Below are 23,728 nucleotides of genomic sequence, written 5' to 3'. Positions count from 1 at the left end.
GGGAGGGCTGAGGGCTTCAGGCACAGGTAACTGGCACAAATATACTCACACCCCCTGCTCACAGTGCGGTATTTTCAAAGCTTTACCTGGGATTTTTAAACTGTGTGTGATCAGCACAGTGCAAAGAAAACATGTGACAAAAGCTCCATGCAATGAGCTGAATATGTAGCTGATGGTGAGCTGAAGATCTTGAGCTCAACTATCCTGTCCAAATGAGTACTGTTGGCTTAGCTATGCCAGTTTTCTTATGAGATTCTTTAAATAACTGCATAAATAAAATAGCTAACGTATTTTCTCAATGCCTTTGGGTATCCACCTTGGATTTTAATTTTCTGCCTCATAGAAAATGATGTTTGTATATTACAGTGGTGAAACTTCATGAAAATATCTTTACATGATACATAAAAAGGAAACCATATAGCAGAACAGAGCAAACCGTCAGTAACCACAATACCAACTATACAGCCTTTCATTGCAGTGCTACTTGCCAGTAACGATGCCTTGCACATATAATTGCTAGTTTCTAAATGTATTACTGGCTTTCAGGGGGAATTACTACAGAAATGATCCACAACAATTTTTCTGTATTTCATTTGTAGAAGTTCCGCAAGCTTTGCCCTTTCTCTTTGCTGTGAAATTGGAGGAACCTGTTGGTCTCCCACTGAAAAAAAATGAAGGCACTCATATTCTGAATCTGAATGCTGATATTTGTAATGACACCTTCAACAACTCATTAAAGTGCTGTTTCTGGACAATTCCTTGGCATTAAAAAAATATACATATATATACACACACACCTACATATGTTTTATATATATATATATAAAAAATAGACATTATTTACAAGTGGGTTTATGCATGTATTTGCAGTCCCTCACCATTGCTTACTGGCAGCCAGTTGCACAAGTCTGCCATTGCAGTGACTGCTGGCTACTGTGGAAAGGGTAGAGGCAAAAGTGGAACTGTGGTTGCATGAAAAGATGATGAAGTATTTCTGCCTGCAATGAGAAGGTGGCATATTTGCTATGGTTGTCTGCCCTGTAAGTAAGTTTGTCCTTGGCAAGAATCAAGAAATCTTAGTAAACATCTGTTACCTTTTAAATTAAAACCTATTTAGTGCACTTCAAATATGTAAGCTTATGAAACTAGGGTTTGGCCTCTCTTGACCAGTGAAATGCATATTATTTACATATTTAAAGGAATTTAAAATACTGTGAACAAAGGAGCAGTTCCTTCTCCAACAGTATCAGTTTAAATGGGGAGTAAGTTTCAGTTTCATTGATGCTTTTCCCCCTTGTCAATTGTATACATGAGCACAGATTCCATCTTTATATGCTATAATCCATGAACTATTGTTAATTCATTATCTTGAGGACTAATGAACAACAGACATTCAGTTGTTGTTCACTGATACTTCATACTTGTACTATGTTTCCCAGAAGTAAAACACTTTATTCTAAACTAGAATTCTGGAATTTATTATTTTTTCTTCTTGTTTCTGATGACCGCAACTATTTTTCATAAGTAGTCCCATTTCTTTAGTTTGTGCCAGGAGAAAGGATAATGGGGGAGAAATAAATCACAAATATGACAATGGTAATAGCTGTCATGAATGTCCTTTTCCAATGTACTGCATTTAAGCGCTTCAATTTTTTTGCAAAGTGCAGACATAATACTTCGTTGGAACAGGTCACAGGAAAATTGACTATCTAGTAAAAGATGAGACGCACCACAAAACAGATGTGTTAGTAGTACAATGACTTCTACTGTTGTTGGAATACAATGGCAGCAACGATTGGTACTATTGTCTGTGCTCTGCAGCACTACAACAGCAACTGAAGTCCCTGTGCCCTGGGAACTGCACACCAAACATTTTGGTCCCTAACTTCCATACCTTTTATAGTCTTTCTCTTTAAAGAGATCTTTTACAAACAAAAATAAAATAGTTTTGTATTCTGCATGGGCTAGTCATATAAGGGTGAACAACACCCCCATACAGTTTTACCACGTGGCACACTTACCTGCAGACAGCGAGACTCAGCTGAGCTCAGCAGCCCAGATGCCCCCAGCGACAGGCAGGAGGAGGGGGTGCCTGGGGATGGGCACACACTTTCACCACCCACAGTGAGGGCTGCACTGCCAGGGCCCCTGTGCTGCCCTGCTGTCACCACTGAAGGGGTTGAACATCACCAGCCACCTTCCCCAGAACACCTCTTTTTTACCAAATGAAAGTTATTAACAGAGTTAATAACACAGTCACTCACTGCAAGCAAGCTTAAAATTCAGCATTGGAAATTTGTTACTGCACCTGATTTTGTTTACACGTTTCTGTAACGTACAGCATGACTAACATTTCTCTAGTGTTGAGTTTTACCTGTTCTGTAATGCTTCACACTTGTTTTTTTTTTAATTCAAATGTATGATTTGGACTGAATAACTATTTTTATTTCCCTTGCTTTTCCTATTAACTGCTATTAGAGAAGCTTATTTAAAATAGTAAAAATGAAATCTCAGTAATGAAACAGAGAGGACAGGATACACTTATATTGAGATTCGTGTCTGCTTGCATCAAGAAGAAAAAATCTAGTTATGGATTTGCATCAACTCAAGTCCAAAGAACTGCAGCTTCAGGTTTTGACTCACGTCAGTGATACCGGCACAGAAAGCAAAGCCCAAATCACATCCTTGTGCCTCCTGTGAAACATCTGGGTTGAAGCCATTCAAAGGTGAGTGTCCAGTTCGGAGAGCTTTTCTCTAGGGAGATTCCTACCACACCTGTGAGAGAGTTAAGCTAAACAAGCCAACTGCATGGTTAACATTTTTTATTGATTTTTTTTTACTAAGGAAGGAAGTAGGTAGATGTCTATAAAATATGTCTAGGCTTAATCTAGTTGGCCACTGGATGTCACTGATGGCCTCAGAAATACAATAGTAGTATGTAAAATAACCCCCATGAACAGGTATTAAAAGAAAGCCTTGTACATTTATATATTCTATACATTTTAAAGGGGAAACTAACAGTGCCTTACTAGCTTTGAAAGCTGTTACTACTACAGTTTTTAAGTCCTTGGTGCAAATGGTGTAAAACTCTCACTGAAGTGAAAAAAAAAATAGTTTATTCATATAGTCACAGAACAAAATACCTACCATCTCCATAAGCTGATGCAGAACTTTGTTATGATCGCAGATAGCCAAACTGGTGAGAGAAGAATTATATCTGAGACTTACTCAGGCGAAAGTCAAACATTCTGAAGAATTTAAAATGCATAAAAGATCTTTCTTATTTAGCTTTTTTCTTCCCTCTTGTATAGTCCCCCTTTAACTCTGGATGGGAACTGCCAATCATACAAAAAGAAAGATCACATTCCTGACCCAGCCTGAAGTAGGAGATACCGAAGGTCTGGTTGTGCTTGCTCGGGAGTTTGGGTAACTCAGAAAATGCTCCGGAATTTTGGGTGCTCACCCATGTTGAAAGGAACTCTTGCCTTTGGGGAGATTTGCTAGTTGTCATTACCTTTAGCTAATGAATCCTAAACTGAGAGGAAAAAAAATTACCTTTGTTTTGATAGGTGACAACATGTTAGTGTCTAATGCCTTAGTCCTCTGGTGAGGGAGAAGAAACTCCCCACTAAATCAAGCTCAGACTTGTGCTATGTAGAGTGATTTCACCACTGCTAAACATCTGCTGGGCCTGTTTGTAACTACAACACATTTCTGGAAGAGAAATATGATTGTTATTTCTTGGGATAAAAGTTGAATGAGGTTGTCTGAGACAAAGCTAAGCTACTTCTATTGGAGTGCCTCAGCAAAAAGAAGTGACGGCTGCTAATGGTGACTGTGTGAAAAATAACTTCATTAAACGTTTGTACACATCTGATGTTGGCTAAGTTATTTCCAAAAGATAAAGCAGCCATAGGCTGAGCTGAGTTCTAGGAAGACAAGGCTCCTAAATGCATGCTGAAGAGCTAGAAGGCTGCTGAAACCAAAAATTCAGGGGTTAATTTTCATACTAAGCTCACATTTAGAAAAACATGAAACAGATGTTCATATCAAAATCTGGTATTTTTCCATAAGAGCCAAACATGAAAAAGAAGTGAAGTTAAAGCATGCATGCTAATAGCTCCTTTCAAATAGTTTAGTCTTTTTCAGATGCATAGATGTTCAGAAAATCTCAGTCTAAGCAATTCTGGGTAACGTAAAAAAAGTCTGCTGGCTTAAGCTAACAGAGTTGCTGCTTTATCTCAACAGGAAAGAACTTTCCTCTTGGGGTCTTCTGTCTCACCATTGAATTTTTGTGCTAAATTGACTTATTAATCGGCATGTACATATGTCTGTATATATAAGGATAACATGTGGCAAGCAGGCAACCTGCACAGGAGATACTGACCACACCAAGGCTGCTCACGGAAAGAACGATGCAAAGCATAGTTAGAATGGTCCTTTGCCAGGTCCCTCTATGATCAAAGATATAGTGATAGTCAGACATGACACCATAAATGAGAAATGTAGCACAAATAATACAGAATCAACTACGTATTGTACTCAGCATTTTTCTAGCAATTTGCTGTGTTAGTACTTTGGTCATATGACACGTGGGGCAGCCCCTGGATCGTTGTAAGCTCTGCAGCTGCTGCATTTGCTGTAGCTCACCAGACTTTGCATACAGCTCCAGTGGCTGAATGTGTGAATCCCTCTCTGTACGTCTAGCTGTCTTGTGGATAGATGCTGCAGAAGACTGGACCAGCAGCTGCTATTTTTGTAAATCTAGAGAATATTTAAAAATTGAAAAGTGCATAATTATTTTGGGTAAAGTCATCTTCACCAACACTAACAACTTTGTGAATAATACTGAAGGTACTGCTTGCGCAAGCATGTTTTTTACAAAGTCTGCTCAGAACTGCTCTAGTTTAACCTAACTGCATCTCACAACATCTACTAGTTGCAATTCTTTATCCAGAACATTTTTTCCAGCTGTGTTGACTGGTGCTTTCAGAGGTTGTGGACATTTTCTCCCAGTTTTCTTCTCTGTAATTGGTCTGTTCTTTAGGTTTTCCTCGAGCTACTCAAGGCCATGCAAAACCAGCTCCATGAAGGATTTACACATTAAAAAAACCCAACAGAGGTCCATCAAGAGCTGCATTCTGTCTCTGATGTTGCTGGTTGATAGCAAGGGGATTGTGCCCTACCCAGCCCATCCTGTGCCTGCCACTCTGCAGGACTGACGAGTTTTTGGTACCCTTTCCTGCACCCTTTTGTAGTTCTACTGTTTTTGAAATATAGGACACCAAGATTGTACCTGGTATTCAAAATATGGGTGGGTATAGGGTTGTTCTTGGTTTTGTTTTTCTTTCCTAGTAGTTCCTTCTGGTTCCTTCAGCTTGACTGTGAACTGATGTTCTCCTAAACACATCTATTATGGCTCCAGATCTCATTCCTTGGGAGTGCCAGTAAGTACCGCCTTTTCAGTCTGTGCCAGGTTGTGTGTTCATTGCCATTTTACCATCCAGCCACCCAGTGCCTTACAATTCTGCAAATGTTTTTGTTATCTTTCAGAACCTAGTATCAGTAGCAAATGTTGCCAACTCATTTGATTTTCCTTTTCAAATTTATGGTGGTTACAAAGCCAATTTTCTCTAGTTAGGGACTTTAACAATCTCTGGTGTTTTGTTTAAGATTTACAGGAGGCTTGCAAAATCTATTTTTTATGCTGTGGTAGTAAAGAAGATTTAAGTTGGTCTCTCTGGCTTGATAGCTATACATGGTCCAGAGTAGGGTCAGTGGATCATGTAGGTATACCTTGTGTGAGAATTAGGCATGCCACGTGGGGAATGCCCATATCTATCACAAAACACTATGAGTGCACTGTGTCACTGCAACTGACGGGTGAAATGGGAGTGGGAAGGAGCACACCTTCCTATGGTTATAAAGTCATTGTGGTTTTAGGTGACTTGGGCTGAATAACCTAACTCGAGATGCTCCAAGAGCTGTGCCAGGATATACTTCTGTTATGTTACAAAGATACTAGGTCAAAATTCATGACAAGAGCACCCGAGACAATGTGCAGTTCAGTTCAGGGTTGCTGCAGAGACTTGAAGGAGGTAACAACTGCAGTGTGGGTATTTGCTAAACCTAGGGGAGGAGGCCATGCGCTGGTGCAGTAAGCAGTGAAGTGACAAGACTTGCACACACTGAGGAAAATTAACAATAGCTGGGCAAAGGGGGGAAAAGAAGGGACCAGGTACTGTCTTTGGAAGGATTAGGCTGAGTCTGAAAATTGCTTCCTTCATTTTATGCTGTAAAATGATGTTGCTAACTTAAGACTAAAGCACATCTCACTTGGCTATGGAACTTAAGACTAAAGCAAGCCACTGAATAGGTATTTATAAAGTGGGTTTCTCCTACTGAAGAAAAAAGACTAAAAACCCAGCTGATGTTCTCTCACACCAGTCAATATACTTTTAATAGACCTATTAGTCTTAGGGCAGAACACAATGTTGTGCAAAGATATCTGAGCATGCTCTGAAAGTGTAAAGCTGAGTGCCAGAAACACCACAGTTGTGTTGGAATATTCCTCAGTCTGGCCAGAGTACCTCTGCATGCCCCTGTGTTTTCTTCTATATTCACACTGCTATTCCTAATCTCCTAAATCAAGTAGCAAGTCAGTGCCTTAATCTAAGTAAGACTGCTAATAGGAATAATAATAAGCAGGTTATATGTCCTGGTCCTGGACTTAGGCCAGGCTTCCACTGCAAATATCAGTCAAAGAGTATTATCCCTTGTTGTGTCAGCAAAAGTTCCTGCTGTGGAGTTATGACAAAACTGTGTATTCACCAGGGTAGCCTATTTCACCCGTATTACGCAGCAAAAGTGTGGTTTTGCCAGAATAAACATGTCTACATCAAGTGATAGGACAATTCTCTAGAAATAGATACACTGGGAAAGCACTCTGCTATGGCCTAGACTTAGGCATAGGGAGACTGGGAGATCCTGCCCTAGCACAGATAAGACTGCAAGGCATAAGGTCAGACAGTGAGAGACTGGGAAGGGTCCCAATTCCTAACGTTACTGTCTCCTTGCCTTAGTAGCAATGAGGTATTGGCAACTTGAGACAAGCTGCCTCATGCAGAGGAGATACAGGCCAAGGGAAGCTAAGTATTTCTGTCTTGTTTAATTTGACCATTTAAACAGTTAATCCCTTTGCAATGTCATTTTTTGGCACAGATACCACATGTGTCTATTTCTGAAAAGATCTTTTTACTAATGCAGCTTTTTAATATATGAAACAGTTTGCGTCAGATTACGGAGTCTTAGCAGTAGCAGACCACTACCTGTAGGGATTCATACAGACACATGGGCATCCGCATCCACACATGCACATGACCTCTAAACATCTTTGCTCTGCCCCATCTCCTAGTTCTTCTCTGTGATGCCAGGTTTTCCCTCTTTGCTGCTCATCAGAAACAAAGCAAAACATGCCCTGCACATGTTGTATTCCTTTGTGCTAAGGCCTTATGTACAAAATCCAGGCTGTAACAGATTATCTTTGATAATGTTATGTGCTCAGCTTTTTTATCTTCTGTTTCACTGACTGTGTCGCTGCCTTATTCAAGCATGTTTAATGTAGGCTCTGCTTCGCTTTAAACCCACCCTTATTTGCAAATACTGGGTATAACTGGAGACAGATCAGTGAAGGGCCACAAAGACCATTAAGGGACTGGAGCACCCTCTCATATGAGGTCATAAAGAAATCTGGGACTGTTTGGTCTAGAGAAGAGAAAGCTCACGAGAGATCTCATCAATGTATATAAATACCTGAGGAGAGGGTGTAAGGAAGAGGGAGCCAGGCTTTTTTCAGTGGTACCCAGTGAAAGGAGAAGAGGCAATGGCCACAAACCGAAATGCAGGAGGGTCTGTCTGAACATCAGGAAACATTTTTTTACTGTGACTGTGACCAAACACTAGCATAGTTTGACCAGAGAGATTGTAGAGTCTCCATCCTTGGAGACATTCAAAAAAACTTGAATAAGTTCAAAAGCTATATGGACATGGTCCAGGGCAACTGACTCTAAGTTGCCCTCCTCCAGCAAGGGGATTGGACTAGATGACCTCCAGAGCTCCCTTCCAACAATCCATTCTGTGATTCTGTGAAATAGAATAGTCGATTAGTACTTGTATTAGGTTCAGCGAGACATTGGTCCAGGAAATGAGTTTTTCTTGTTTTGTAAGAAGTTTGTGACAATTGCAAGGCACACTGAAATGATTTAAACCTCTGCAGTAACAGCCACTGGAGTAGACAGTGTATAAGAAAATTGCTTTCAAAATTATTATGAACATGCACAACCCTGATGCTGAAGAAGCACCATCTGTAACTAGAAAAACAGACAAGAACAGCAGTGGATTTCTCTTCCATGATTCCTCTATTTATCCCTGCGTGAAAGTGATGAAATGTCAGCTGTTTTTGCACGTGTGAAATGATCTTGCACAGAGGACTTGCGTCTAAGAACATGCACGTGGTGTTTTTACAGCAAAAATAATGTTGGCTTGCAATGCCTAGGTATATAGTATTTTTACTAGAGCTGTGAGAGTTTAAAAAAAACAGCTGAGAAGACATGCACGTGTGTGTCTTTTTTCTCCCTTCTTTTCTAAAGAATTTAATTTAATTTTAATCCATTCAGAAATAAGGAAAGAAAAAGACAGGGAAAGGGAGAAGAATGTAGACAAAGAGGGGAATGAAAACTAAGCATAATTTAAATAGGAAAACGAGTTTCACCTGCGCCTTGGAGTTATTGTGAAAAGACTTGTCTTTCCAACAAACTGATACTATTTCTTTTTTAATGTACATGCAAGTAATGGGCAATAGGAAGGTTATGGAGTAACAGAGTAGCTAGAGTCGGCTGAAAAGACGTTTAATTTGGAACTTGCCAGATACCCTTCTGGCAACTTAATATTAAGGTTTTTATATACTGTGGGGTGTATCTTGTTCCCTGGGTCAAGTTTGGGTGCATTCTTTTGGTGGAATGCATTCTGTGGCAGCTGAGACACATTATTCTCTGGCTATGTGTTGTGAAAGTAAAATAAGTGGACAAGAAAGATGTTTTGCGATAATTTTTGAATAGAGATATTGGGTTTTAGACAGTGAATACAGAAACATGCTTTCAAGGGTTAGAAAAGACAAAACAACAACAAATCTGCAAAGCAGGAAAAAGAAAACTGTTATTACATTGTCATTATAACAGGAAACAGTTATTAAGCTGACACTAGTCAATTTACTTTCTCAAAGAATGTATATAAAGATTTCATTATATTTCATGACCCCAACTCCAATGCCACACTCTTTAAAGTATTTATACGTACCTTCTAAACCAGGTATGTTTGATATGTCATTCACTAGCCTATGTTGATTCATTGTTTGGGGTCTAGCAATTAAAAGAGAAATTCTTTACAGATTGACTTCAGTTATTCTGTTCTGGACTTGTTAATATGTTAGTTGTGTATTCGGATTCCAATGTCTTAATGGTTTCTATTAAACACTGAATAAAACCCCTTTAGGGAAGCCAGCTAGAAATGTATGTCTTATTCAGTGTGAGGTATCTGCAGATGATTGATTAAAAAAACCAAAAAAAACCCCAAAAAACCCCCAACAAAACCCAGCAGTTTTGGGCTCAGGAAGAATTTTATAATATTTCCATCTTTGAAGGTACAGTGACAGAAGCATTGGATTGTTTTAGATGTCAGTGAAAATGTTTGTATGTGAAAATTTGTCTTTATTATACATTTGTTTCAGAAATTAGAAAAAAGTTCTAAGGTAAATGTTCAGCTCATCTGGTTTATAACAGAAACCATGACTATGGTGGATAAGGTACAAAGATGAGCTCATTCCAGAATTCTTCTGAAACAGTAATTTATCATCTAGGTAATTTTAAAGGTTTCTCATGTCATTGCAAGGGTGGCAGAGGCAGGCTTTTAAAAAAATATTCTTTGTAGTATCCTAGTAAGCTGATGCCTAAAATGGAGATTTCACTACTGACAGACTTTCCTTCTTTTAAATATTGGGTACAATTTTTCAGTATAGGAATCTATATTGAAACAGATCATAGAAAATTGTCTCTTCTTCCACTAAACAAGGATGACTTCCAGTATCATTAGCAATTGTTCCCGAGAAGATTCTGTTTTGGATTATATTATATATACAATGGGAATTTATTTGAGGTTTCCCAAGTTTACTAGTTCCATTCCCATGAGCTAACAGACAGTAGATCAAGTGCTTAGCAGTCAAGTATTCCCATGGCAAATATCCACCAACGTCCCTTTCATCTGATGCAATGGCATAGTGCCCATTCTTCTGCTTCATCATTCTCTTTCAGTGCACACAGTTTTCCAGGAAAGGGCCATATCATGTATTAGACTATGTGGGAGACATTAAGCCTAATCTTTAAAACCTTATGGTTCTGTTTCGTTTTTTGCTGACCACTGGAAACAATTACAGCACAGACAACACATGAGAATGTCTGACAGCTTCTTCAGTTCCTTTGCACTCAATCGCCTGGCAAGTCTTTAGGTTTTTGTTTATTATAATCACAGTCCAAAGTCTATGTTTGCACCAATATCCTGAAAATGAGCAAGAAACAGGCAACTGGTGGTCAAGGTGACCGTCATTAAACTGATGTTTTCTTATTTCTATCATTATGCCCGGGGAATACATTAACAGCCACGGATGCCCATTTTTTGTGCTTGCCGTTGCTGAAAACTCATAGCCTTCATGCTGATTATAGTTATCAAATCTTTAAAATCATAACTCATAAAGTTGCTACCGTGAAACTTTTTCATAATAGCTTTCTCCCAACAGTTTTAAAAACAAGATTTGGGCATCTATAGCAAGTAGGAAAATAGATGGAGTTGATGACTTTATACGCAGTACTTCCAACAGGCACCATACCTTCCATTGCAGAGAAGCAGGGTCTCTATAGAAGGTACCTTCACCGGAATACAGGGATGTACCAATGCCACAAGGAAGGCTGATCTGTTCAGCAAATTCGGGAATTTCTGAAAGATGGTTTGAAGATGAAATTCAAGAGGCTGTGGAAGTGAATAGGATGACAATTGAACAGTATAAAATAGATGATTAAAAGAACCCTGACTAGTCAGTAAACCAAAGCTGATGGAGAGACAACTAATTTGCAGGCAATTTCTTGTAAGAAAAAGATAGAATGATAAATTAGGAGGACTGGATCCAAATTCTGACTAGAAACTAGATATTATTGGAGATTCTCCCACCTACAACCCACTAGAACTGTGACCAAGAACTGTTGACAGAGCTCAGGAATAAAGCTTGTGAGGGCTGGGTACTTTCATGCCATTACCTGGAGAAATTCTTGTCAATGAAAATGAGAAAAATCCCAAACCTTCAGATCTTCAGAGACATGTTTCTTCATTTTTCCCAAAAAAAGAAGGTAAGAAACTATAGCAGCATGTTTGTGGTGACCAAAGCATCAAAACTAATGAAGATGTAGGTATGTAGCTAAATAAATTTTTAAAGCTGAGCATAAAGTAAGCAGACACTGTAATCCTACCTAAAATAAGTTATAGACAAGACTCATATCTAACTGTTTCCATAAGTCACAATCTGTATGTAGTCCTAAATTTTCCCAGGAGGTTTCTCATGTCCTGGCCTGGATATTTGGGATGCTTTACATCTTGTGAGACTGGCAGGATGGCATCAAGTGAGACCAGCTATGTGATAGCTAAACAGGATAAATGCTGAACAAAAAAGAAGTCTTCAAATTTATTAACAGGGATAGTTGTGAATGTAATTAGTGTGCTTTTTCAAAGGTTTGGTCTTTGTTTATTTTTTAATAAACAACCTAAAATGTCATTACTTACTGAAACTTTTGCAAACATCTTTGTTCTAAAGTGGCATGAAATTCAAAGAAAACTCAGATGTTCTGCAGACGTTATTATTGATGGCTCTACTTCAGGCTTTGACCCCATATATATTTCATGCAATAGCTCTGTCCCACTAATTGACATATAAAAAGGAAAAAGCAAAGAAACATTAAACCTTCTGAATTTCTCAAATTATATAAAAAAAATATTGGATTTCATTGGAACTTCTTGTTCAAAGGTAGTTTGGTTTTCATGTCCCCTGAATCAAAGAAAATTTCTTCGGATGCATTTAAAAAAAATTAGTTTAATCAGACTGTATTCTGTACCTTTGATCTGGTGTGCTTGTGTCTGCTTTCTTGAAATACTTCATATATAGAGGCCTTTTGATGCTTTGAGAATTTTACTTGAAATAACAAACATATACAGCTAAATTAATGGAAATCCTGTTCTTTTTGCGCATGGATATTGAATGAGACAAAGAAAAGGTCTGGTATGTTTGTAAATAGTATTTCCAGAAGCATTCAGAAACCAGTACCTTGGTATAGCTTGCCCAAGAATGTCCTTGTATTTTTCTTTATAAAAATAGCAGATTCTTGAAAAAGTGAGCAGCAATGTTCACCTAGTTTCTTAGCATTCCTTTCTAGGTAAGGTTCCAGGTAGTCCTATTACACTTAGTGGAGGAACTCGTCTAATGTATAACTGCACAAAAGTGAAGTAAAGAGAATAAAATAAGAATGGGCAAACTCTAGAAGTAATCTAATGTTTCTTTGGCATATGTGAATGATGATCCATTCTTGGCTCAAGAATAATATAAATACACATTCCTCAGAGAAGAGATGAAGGATTGACGTGGATATTTCAAGGATTTTTTTTTTTTTTAAAGAGGACATCTTGTTGAAAATGACTGAAATAAATTACAGTGGGTAGGTGTGTATTCTCTTTCTATCATTCAAATGTCTGAATAGTGACTGCAGTTTGTAGGGAAAAAAAAAAGATGGCAGTTATTCAGGCACTGAATTCATATACTGTTTATAATTACTCATACGCTGTAGTTCTGTAAGAATAAATTATGACAGTAGAGGTTACCATCATGCAGAACAAAAGCATACTGAACACCACATATATAACAATCATTATTTTGCAAAAACTGATCTTACTACAGATTAAAAAGGACTCAAACCTCTTACTGGTCTTCAACAAATCACAGATTGTTCATGCTTAACTACGTACTGCCAGGAACAGTGCTGGCATACTACGGTGTTTGGGCTGTATGTTCATACTTCATTAGGATCCCTGGCAAAAGTGCAGGCACAGATAAACTGTCTCTTTTGTATATTCACCTCAATTTGCTGGCCTGCCAAAAGGATGCTTACTGACAGATGATGTAGACATTGTAACTTGAAGGGTGTAAACAAAGAAAGCTGGGCTGTGTAAAGGGTAGCCGATTAGAAGACCGATCCTGCCTCAAGTGTAATAATGCTTTGCTCTGAGGGAAATCCTACTCATTTCATTGGTCTGGAATAAAGTACCAGACAAATTTGCTAAGACAAAGTTAAACTTATATGCTAAATTTATTAATTTTCTGCTCATTTTAAATCAGAAACACAGTTGTAGTAGATACATCCAATATGGGTTGTGAACCAGCTGACAGACCTGCTGCTAGACCCCTTTTCTCTCAAGTTTACCCTGACCCAAGTGGGGTCCAGCACTGCCCCTTCCCCAAACCCTGGCTCAACCCAGGCTGTGTCTCTCTGCTCTAGAAATGGGGTCTCTCATCCCCCTGCTGAAGCCTTCAGGGGCAGCGTTCCCCTTGCAGATTGCCCAATAGCTTTGGCATGGGTTTTTTTTCCCCATAGTTCCAGGTTATTCAGTCCAGTTACAGCACAATAATTTTATAATTTAGATACTGCAAGAAATGTAATGAGCAATGCAAAATCAGAAGTCAATGTATTTTATGTCTGTGATTACTTTACTTCTCTTGGAAGTTCCTTGGTTAAAGAAGCCAAGATACTTCCTCTCCTTCTTTGCAAAGCTTCTCCTTCAAAGCCTGGCATCAGCCTGTACTTTGAGGTTTTGCCTTCTGCTACACTTTTTGTCTCCTGTCATACTGCTCTCTCTGTTTCTTTTCCTTTTTTTTTTTTTTTTTTTTTTTTTTTAAAGGTGGTGAGAGATTCTTTCATTTTGAACTGCCTGAGCCCTTCAGTGAAAGGATCAAAGCTTCCCACTTTGGTCTGTATCCCTTTGCTCCTTTGCCTCCCCTCACTTTCTTTCCACCCTTCTGCTCTTTTGGAGTTCAGAGATGAAAAAAATCATTTTGTCCTAAGTGAAGAAATCTCTTCGCATAAGGTAATTCTCTTCAAATGGATGATTAGCAAAGTTGAATGGCCCTCAAGTATTAATCCTATGCCAAGCATCAGAATTTCTTCTGTCACCACCTTTAGGTTTTAATTAGAAGTAAAAACAAATACAAATGAGACACTAATAAAGTCCTAGTCTCCAAGTGATCTGACATAAATATAATACGAAACAGAATGCTTAACTTGTACATGGAAAGACACACTGAATCATCAAGCATGTGACATTTTTAAGCCCTGTGAAACTTTTCACCTGCATCTTTCCTGCATGTTTGTACATCATATACTGGTTTGTTTGTTTTTTTCCCCCCCCCCCCCGGAGTATGGAAGTGGATAGCATATTTTACCAAAGAGGGATCTTAACAGAAAACATAACTGCATTTACATGGGATTTCCAGTAAGTATTCAGATATTCCTTGGCTAATAAACTTATTTACCATAAGTGGTAATGTGCAGGTGTGCATTCTTAAACAAGCAAATACCACTTTAAAATGGGTTACACAAAACCTCTGAATTCAAGATGAATCTTGCATACTGTGCATATTTTCTTCTTTCATACTTCATATTTTTCAAGAACTGTCATATTATCTTCTTTTTTTTTTTATTTTGTGTATCTCCATGTATGGAAAGAAATGTAATGAAAATAATAAAGAGATGTTGCAATAAAGAAAACTAACATACTAATGTCTCTCTTCTCACCTTATTGTGCCTGAGATAAAATGTTCTGCAAGAACATGATCTGATACATACCCAGACTTATTGGTGGGTGGTTGTCTATTGAACCCAAATTGTATTTTGCATTTGTACTTTCTTCTGTTTAGTTTTTTAAAAAGTGGTGGGTGTCTTTTGATACTTATTTTTGGATGCCATCTGACTGGAGACCAAAGCTAAGCCCTACATTTACCTGGCACACACCATGGGAAACCCAATAATGACAGCTAATGCACAGAAGAGACTACACTGAAGCAAGAATGTTGCTGGGAGGCTAACAGGTTTCCAAATCACTACTCTCCTCCTTTTGTGGCCTCAGCACTTCTGTCTTGGACATATTGGCTGCAATACCGTACATCAGTAATGGTTTGCCCTGTCACGCCCCTCCACAAGGCAACTCAGGTTTATAAAGCCTTTGCAGTCTCTTCACCAAATAAAACCACACTTGGGATCCCTTGGGTGAGATCAGACTGACCCACATGGCCCTGCACTCCTGTTACCCTCCTTAAATCTATGAGAAGCTGTGCTGGAGGAAGCATGGTGATTGTGTGCTCTCTTTTATAACTAACACATTTCTCCTATGTATAGCTCTTACCTCCACTTTAATGTCCTAATCTCAGCAAAACCTGTGTGAACACAGAGGTGAGGTCAGGAGGAACCCAGGTGACAGTGTAGCAAGGTGGGGCTCCCTGCAGGTCCCAGTGAGAAGCTGCTTTTGTGGTCCTCGCTCCCAAGACGATTCTCCAATGGGCAGCACAGAGGCAGGCCTCCCACGTAGCAGCATCTTCCACTTGTAATTCCATTTTCTGTTTGAGAACACATAACATCCTGGGTTAATGGCAGGCATGAAAGTCAACAGGAAAGAAACTAGTGGATAAACTCATCACAGAGGGTAGCAAGCAATCACAAACATAGGCCTGCTTTCAGCCCCCATGCTCTATCACAGCTTGGCATTCTCTGGTCACCAGTGGGAGATGTGACAAATGATAAAGGAAAACAAGAGGTAGGTTTTATGCTTGTGAGAGATTTCAGTTCTCTGGAACCTGTTTGTCTAAATCAAAGCAAACATCATCTTCAGTGACTTACTTATTTTCCATATAAACCATAGATTGGTAAAGCATGTTTTTAGATTTGTTGACATTTAATAAAACCTAAGCGCTCTAGGGAAAAGTAACTAGTTTTCATTCTGTAGCCATAGCTGAATTTCCTTTTGGTTGGAATCTTAGCTTGGTGCTCCTAGCATTTACATTCAATTAGAATCAAACACAGCCAAGAAAACTGAAATCAAGGAGCAGGTTTATATCTGTATATGGAGATCATCATTCTAGCATATTCTCATGTGCATTAGGAGAAGAAAATATATTCCTATTAAATTTACTTGTATTAAAGTCTTAAGGAAACCTGGCAAAAATATAGATTCACATGAGTAATCAGAACAGTCATTTGGAGGTTTAGAAACTGAATCATTGACTTAATCCATATGTTTTAGCTCGAATCTCTGAAATATACCATGTTTGTTCTGAGATGAAAATGGAGCATTTTTAAGAAAAAATATAACAATGTTAAACTTCAAACTATCTGACAACAAAATATAAAGCAAAATACATTATGTTTATTACCAACATTTGAAAGACAAGTATTTATTGTGAGATTATGCTAATGCTATTCTCTTGGAATTTTATTTTGCACTTCATAAAATATATCATAACCCATTGGATCTAATTGTGCAAAACTATTGATGGGAGAATATCTACATGCATTTAGTGGTTGACTTGGCAGTGCTTGGTTAACAGTTGGGCTGGATGACCTTACAGGTCTTTTCCAATCTAAAAAATACTATGAGGCTATGATTCTATGCTGGCATCACCACTCTACATGTATTTGTATCCAGCATTGTAAGGGTTTAAAAAAATGACACCTAAGAAAGCTGTAATACTCATTAGCAAGTCCTTCCACAACTTTCAGGTCTGGCCAAACAGAAGTGTTAAAACACATTTTCACCTAAGAGAATTTGAGTTGATCACTTAAACGGCATCAGGAGGCATCGGGCAAGGAATGAAAGTATTGTGAAATATGACTTAAAAATGTGTTTTATGAACGTTCAATACAGGAATATATACATATATGCACACATATATATGAACTTTTCATTTAGTGTTAATTTTGGAATCAACATGTAAAAATACCTTCCCATTTAAGTTATTTTTAAGGTTCATATGCCAACTGATCTTTAAAGTATGCATATTGAACTGAAAATGTATTTTACAATTTACTTGGACTACAGAGTTTCTAGTGTTACTTCTTGCTTTACCAAAACTTAAAAACTTATCTCAGATATGCGTTCTATTTTAATCATAAGTTTTTTTTCATTTCCATTATCCTGTGATCTGCTGCAAACAAGCAGCTCAACTTATTGCTGCTAAAATAGGCTCGCTGTTACATGAAAGGACAGTGCTGGCAGTGAACTGGATATGAAAGGTTTGTTGTAGTTATAAGAAAACCTTTTTCTGAGGACCACTTTTTCCTACTGTCTCATAGCAATAGAAAGATCAAACACTGTCTTAAACACAGTAGTTCTATACTTAGGCAACAAAATGCTACTTTATAACGCGGAATCAAAAAGAAAAAAGTCTGTTGTTCAACAGTCTCTCTGAAAACGATTTGGCTTCTCTCATCTCTGCATAATGAACTCCAAATCTGTGCCCTATTACTTTGTAACTCTGCACACGTAGCCTCCCCCACACGTCTTCCCACCATCAGACATTTAAGTCCTAGGCTAACAGCAGATCCACAGTGCGAGTACATGTTTCCCTGGGATTTGGAAAAAGCCTTTAAATAGATTTTTATAGGTTTTTAAGAACAAGGTTATTTTGTGTTAATAATGGGCATACATTAGGCTTTAGATAATTGCTTTATGTAACTTAAAGTTTTGCCTTTCAGCTAAATAAACACTGTATGTGTTCACAGGTGTATTGTCCTCAAGGGCATTCTGCTTTTCAGGGTGGCAGCTGCTGCCAAGGTGTTGCTGATACAGCTCTGTGTATAATTTATTGGAAACAGGTGCTGGCTTATGATGAAGATAGACAGGAAACTAAAGCAGACAACATGTTTAACCACCATTTAAAAAGTTCAGGTTCAGAAAGACAATGTGTCTGAGATGTTTGGTTGATGTTGCCAGCATCTTAGTGAGAGTTTACAAGCTCCCAGAAATCACCATAAGGAACAGATTGTCCAGGAACTGCAGGAATTGCATTCTAACGAGCATTGCATGCGATGGCGCCAGTGCTCATTGATTACACAAATCCTGTCAATTGTAACTAACAAAAATTGTATAATGTATTCCCCGGATGATGTTCAAAATGTCTCTGAAATGAGGTTAATATCTGGAAGAACTCTGAGGCCGAGGGATCCTGTGTCGTATGCAACACTGTTATGTGCACAGGCACATTGGGACATTTGTACATTTGCAGGATTCTGCAATTTTCCTTCATATTTTACTGCATGAAGACTATAATGAATAACTGCTAAGCACTGATATGTCAAAGCAAAAGCAGAAATCTGATTCAAATTTACAGAGAAAGGAAGGACACTCCAGAAGAGAGCTTCTCTGCCACCAGTAACTTACCCCAAACTTATGTAATGCATATGCAGATGAGTGGGCTACTGTGTTAGTTGGGCTGCTGCTGCAGCCCATCAGCAGAGCACAGCAAGGGAGCAACAGAGCAGAGGCCAGATCCAGTGCACATGGGAATAGGTGGGAAGCCTTCTTTTGACCTCAGTGGGCTTTGGACTAGATCCCAGGAGAAAAAAAAATGAACTTTATTTTCTGTGGCCAAGTTAAAACATTACAGTTACTTAAGCGTTGCCTTTTCCTCCCTTCATCTTACTTCCCTTTGATTTTATTGTAGTTTTAAACAACTTTTTTCAAGTAAGAAACTTTCAATAGGAGTTCATGAGGATGTTTATTCATGGACAGCAGTTTGCATATTTATTTAGCAAGTAAACTCCAGTTTAATCTCTAGTCTCTATAAGATACATATGTAGTAAATATGCATACTAAATATTTTTAAAAGAAGTTGTTAAAGTGTGTGCACAGTTCTTAAACCTCAAACCTTAAATATCTGAATGATTTACATTTAAAAAAATACCCAAAGGCATTAGACCACATTATGGACTAATAGCCTGCCAAATTTCTTTCTTTCTTTCTTTTTTTTTTTTTAAATGTTTGAGTTACAATATGAGTGTAAAAAGGCAACTGAAACAACAAAATTTGGTCAAGAAAATATTGACCCCAGGCTGAGACCTCGTATGCCAAAAATGTTGACAAAACTTTATACCAACCCTAGCAGGCATGTCATGTTTAATATTGGCAGTATATGGAAAAAACTTTTGGCAATTTAATGCTTGTATTAATTAGGAAAACTTTTATGCAGTGGGTATAAGCTTTTACATTACCATTCCTAATTTATACCAGCCTTCTTTTGCTTTCTCAAAGGATAAATGATCTACAGTAGCGGGGACAGAGGGACATGGAGAAAAATCCCCCAAACATATAAACCAATGAAGCCATTTCCTGTATCCCACCCAAATCTGCATACCTGACTTCGAATGATCACTCCTTCCATCTGATGGATAATTCCACTTTCAAGCCATTTACGCTTCTGGATTATTTTTTCACATATATTTTTCATAGGAAAGCAAATAGCTGAAATAAAAATAAATCTTTTTAAAGAAATATATGTAGAAAAACTTTATTTATATTGAAACCTCTTCAAATAAATATTCCGTTAACAAACTTGTGTAAAGAATGATAATGCTTCATACCCTACCAAGTGATGAAATACAATACCACAAAACAAGAGGAGAAATTTGATGATTGATTATTAGACTCCTTAAGCAAATAAATGTGCACTAGTTAATGATGGTTCTTTGTGATGCGAGTTTCACTGCGTCAGTGCTCTGTAAGGAAATAAGTGAATCGCAGGAATTAACTAACTGTCCAGCTTAATGCTTCGCATTTTAGAGGTCTACTCTCTACCAACAAATTATTTTGAGAAACGTGGTGGCTTGACCTCACACATTGTTAGATAGCAGTGATTAAACTGCGGTGATCAAGCTGCGAGTGCAGCATGAAACAAGGGGTGAACATGCCCTCCTAGGTTATGCTGCAGTCATGCCTTTTATAGTCAGTAGGAAGGAATTGTGATGGAGCTGTGTGTCATGACCACATGTGAACAAGTTATGCCCTGATGATTAAAGAATGACTAAAAAGCCCCCTGCCTGATTACTAAACAAACAAAACCAAACAAGCCCCACAGGATCAATGTCCTGCCAGCTGAGAAAGGCAGGACAGCCCTTTTCCCAGTGTTGGCTTTGCTAATTTCAAAACATGTATTGCCAGTTACACACCCAGCTTGTGTTCTAGCTAGGTGCTGGATATAGAAAAAAAGAAGGATAATGCAACCATTAAATATTTCATTATTATCAACGGCTGTTCTAGGATACACGAAACCCACCTGTATAGTCTGGGCACATCTGCTGAGCTTGGTTCTTCTGGTACCAAATCAAGGGTAATTCACAGAAGTGTCTTCCAAGGTAACGGAAACCCAACCTGCAGTTTGTCCTAACTCTGATTGTGAAGGAAAGCTATTAACATTGTCTGCCAGGACTGTTCATTCTTCAGCTCCAAAGTTTGTGACCTGAAGCAGTGGGTGACTACACTTGGCTAGAGGTGTACACTCAGCCTACACCGTGATAAACCCACACATCTGCCTGGGCTTCCCTAGGCGCTGCTGGGACCATACTCAGATGGCATTAGTGGGGAGGGCTGGGTGTATGTCAGCTGTCCTCCCTGCTTCTTGGTGCTGTTATGATGGGTAACTCATTCAGCATGCTTATAAATGCTTATAAACAATTCTAAATGAGCAATTACAAACCAATAAATGACTGAAACTAACCTCTCAACAATCTCAGTAGACATCTGTGAAGATTGTGATAACTCTACTTTCAAATCGGTATCCCCAGCAGATACCATTTTCCAGTATTGTTGGGCTTAAACATTTTGAATGAGGTATTTTATTTTGCATTAGATTAGATGCATAACTGCAAAAATATGAAGTAATCAAAGTCAAAATAGAACAGTTTTGACAAAGTAAAATGGTTCAGCCAACCCAGGGTGAATCATTTTTCTCTGACATTTTTCTTCATTGAACATTTGGAAATTTTGGAGCTTTGTTCCAACTTGGAACAAAGCCATATTTCAAGACCTTGCATGAGATGGATCTACTATGTTTGACATAGCTCTCGTTTGCATCTTTTTCTACTAGGAATGGAAAAAAAAATGAAGGGTAAACAGTTGTTCCCTTGCTTCACTCACTGAGCCTTGTTGAAAGTGAACTCCACTCAAGCAACAACTGCAGCAAACTTGTACCTATCATTCATATTTTAATATTCAAGACACAAAATCTGCATGCTTTCTACACCCTTCTCATGCCACTGGTATGTAAAAATCAAAGCTTACCCATTTTCAGTCCCCACAGAATGACAGAAGGCTGTTATTTTTTTCCTTCTTCTGCCTCCTTTGTTAAACAAGAAGACAGTACATGTAAAAAGATAAAGCAAAAAAAAAAAAAAATCAGAAATAGTGAATCTGTTAAAGTACCACTGAGGCTGTATATAGTCAGGCACAAAAGGTAAATTTTTCTGATTACTTTAGACAGGGACAGAAGAGTATGGCAGAAATAGGAAAAGAGTGATTTGAGTTGTCTTGGTGAAAATGTGCAGTATGTATCTTCCTCCTCCTCAGACCTGGTGGAATTCATGGCAATGGTCACAAAGGCTGACTGTGACAAACATCTGAAGACACTGCTGAAGACTGAGAAAATAGTTATGCCTGAAAATGAAGGAAAAGTCAGTCACCCCCAGCTGAACACTGAAAAACTGACAGCAGAGAAAGAGCAGGCTTTGGGCAACACAAAGCAAGAGGTACAGACTTCAGACTTCCTGGAATTTAAATAAGGTTACTCAATAATACATGTTTATCTTAGAGATCATTCTTAATTTGCCTGATTCTAACCTTTGTTTCATTGCCCGCCATGAATGGCTAAAAAAGCCAGGAGCATCTCAGAAGCATGGGTGGCTTTTCATGGTGTCAAGGACATGGGCAGAACTGGAAGGGCACTTCACTTCAGGTATTGGCTAATGCTATGCAGAAGATAAATGGGAGCGAACATATGAGCAGTAGACAAAGAATAACAACCAGCATCTTGGCTCCCTTCACAAGCACTGAAGACATAAAGGGATTTTTAATAATTTCAAGGGCACCCTAAATAAAAAAAATCATTTATCACACTGGTAAATGTTGCCATTGCCATTTTCCTTGAGGTGGTTCAGGTATCTTAGAGGCGACTTTCTCTTTTGTGGCTGAGATTTGCAAATGAACTTCGTCAAAAATCTCCATTATATTTTTGACTGAATTCAGAAAAGGGTTCTGAAGAATGAAAGCAGAGGAGAAAAATAATTAAAAGATGCATTTTTAATTAAAATTCTAATCACTATTAAGATTTATATATTTTAACAATTAAGACTTGTGACAAGGAAAAAGTGTTGTCATTCTCCATCATGACAGAAATACTGGAATCCCCCTATTCATCCTCATATCTCTTTGTGGCCATGAAAATCATAACATGCTGCCCCTATATTTCAATAGCAGAAAGGCATTTTGCACTGCGCAGTAAAGTATGAACAGTATTTACTTCTGGATTTGTATGTACACAGTAAGTAGCTGCATGTTTAAAGTAGTTCATTTGCCTTAACATGTCTGCAATGTGAAATTCGTGAATTACACATCTCACTGGTGCCAACAGTCTTAAAAAGTGATTAAAATTCTGAAGTTTATGTTTCTAGAAATGTGTCTGTCTGTAGAAGACCTGCAGAAGAGGCTTCAGTCTAAAGATGATTTCAGAAGATCGGATCTACTGGGTTAAATCATTCTGCACCAAGTTCAGTGACAGTATAAAGAGTGCAAATCTTTTCTGAAGGCTATAGGCTTTACACCTGCTTATTCCACAGCTCAGTTTACTTCTCAGTGCTTAAGATGCTTGAAGAGAAATTCACACTTATACAAACACTTAATGTTCCTTGTAATTTTAATGTCTTACTTCCACAAATCCAAACACATGACTGACATCTTGATACCTAATTAGAATAATATGCTCTTTTGTGTAATGACATAATGACCAAAACATGGTTTTGGTTTTTGTTTGTTTGTTTTTCTTTTTTGTTTGTTTGTTTTGTTTTGTTTTTTGTTTGATTGTGTTTTTTTTACAAAGGGATTTGTATTTGTTCAGGACAGGGTAAAAATGCCTGTACTTCCCATGGTATCTTATACATTAGACAAAATCTTCCTAAACATTTTCCTAGGTCTCCCTTGTTGGCATTCTAGAATGTAAATATAAAAGTAGCCTTATTTTTTTTCTTTCTACCTAGACCTATGAAAAGAAGTGCTTGTAATATTTAAAGAGTAAAAATAATTTAGTACATACCAGCTCAGTTTTGTTCTAAGAAGCACGATACCATTCAACAAGTCCCAGTACATCTCACCCGTACAGAATTTATGTGTACTCCATAAGTGCTTCTTTATCTAGAAGTCAAAACCATCAGCCTTTTCAGGGGATCAATCCAGAAAAACAGATTATGTTTTAAGCTCTTGTGAGACTTGCCTTAGGAAACAGAATAATGTGTTAGAAATGTGAAAGAATAAGTTGTCTAATTGTGAGGCT

General features: G+C 38.1%; 1 long non-coding RNA gene across 6 annotated transcripts in view; it reads right to left on the bottom strand.

The window, feature by feature from the left end:
• LOC308062862 overlaps positions 1-23,728 on the bottom strand; it is a 91,582-nt gene extending 67,854 nt beyond the window's left edge. For all 6 annotated transcript variants that reach the window (XR_013927723.1, XR_013927724.1, XR_013927725.1 and 3 more), the window contains exon 1: positions 1-23,728. This exon is cut by the window's left edge. This is a non-coding gene — a long non-coding RNA (uncharacterized lncRNA).

The sequence above is a fragment of the Falco punctatus genome (assembly GCF_963210335.1).
Source record: "Falco punctatus genome assembly, chromosome: 4".
NCBI classification, from domain to species: Eukaryota; Metazoa; Chordata; class Aves; order Falconiformes; family Falconidae; genus Falco; species Falco punctatus.
This window is presented reverse-complemented; position numbering and strand designations above follow the sequence as displayed.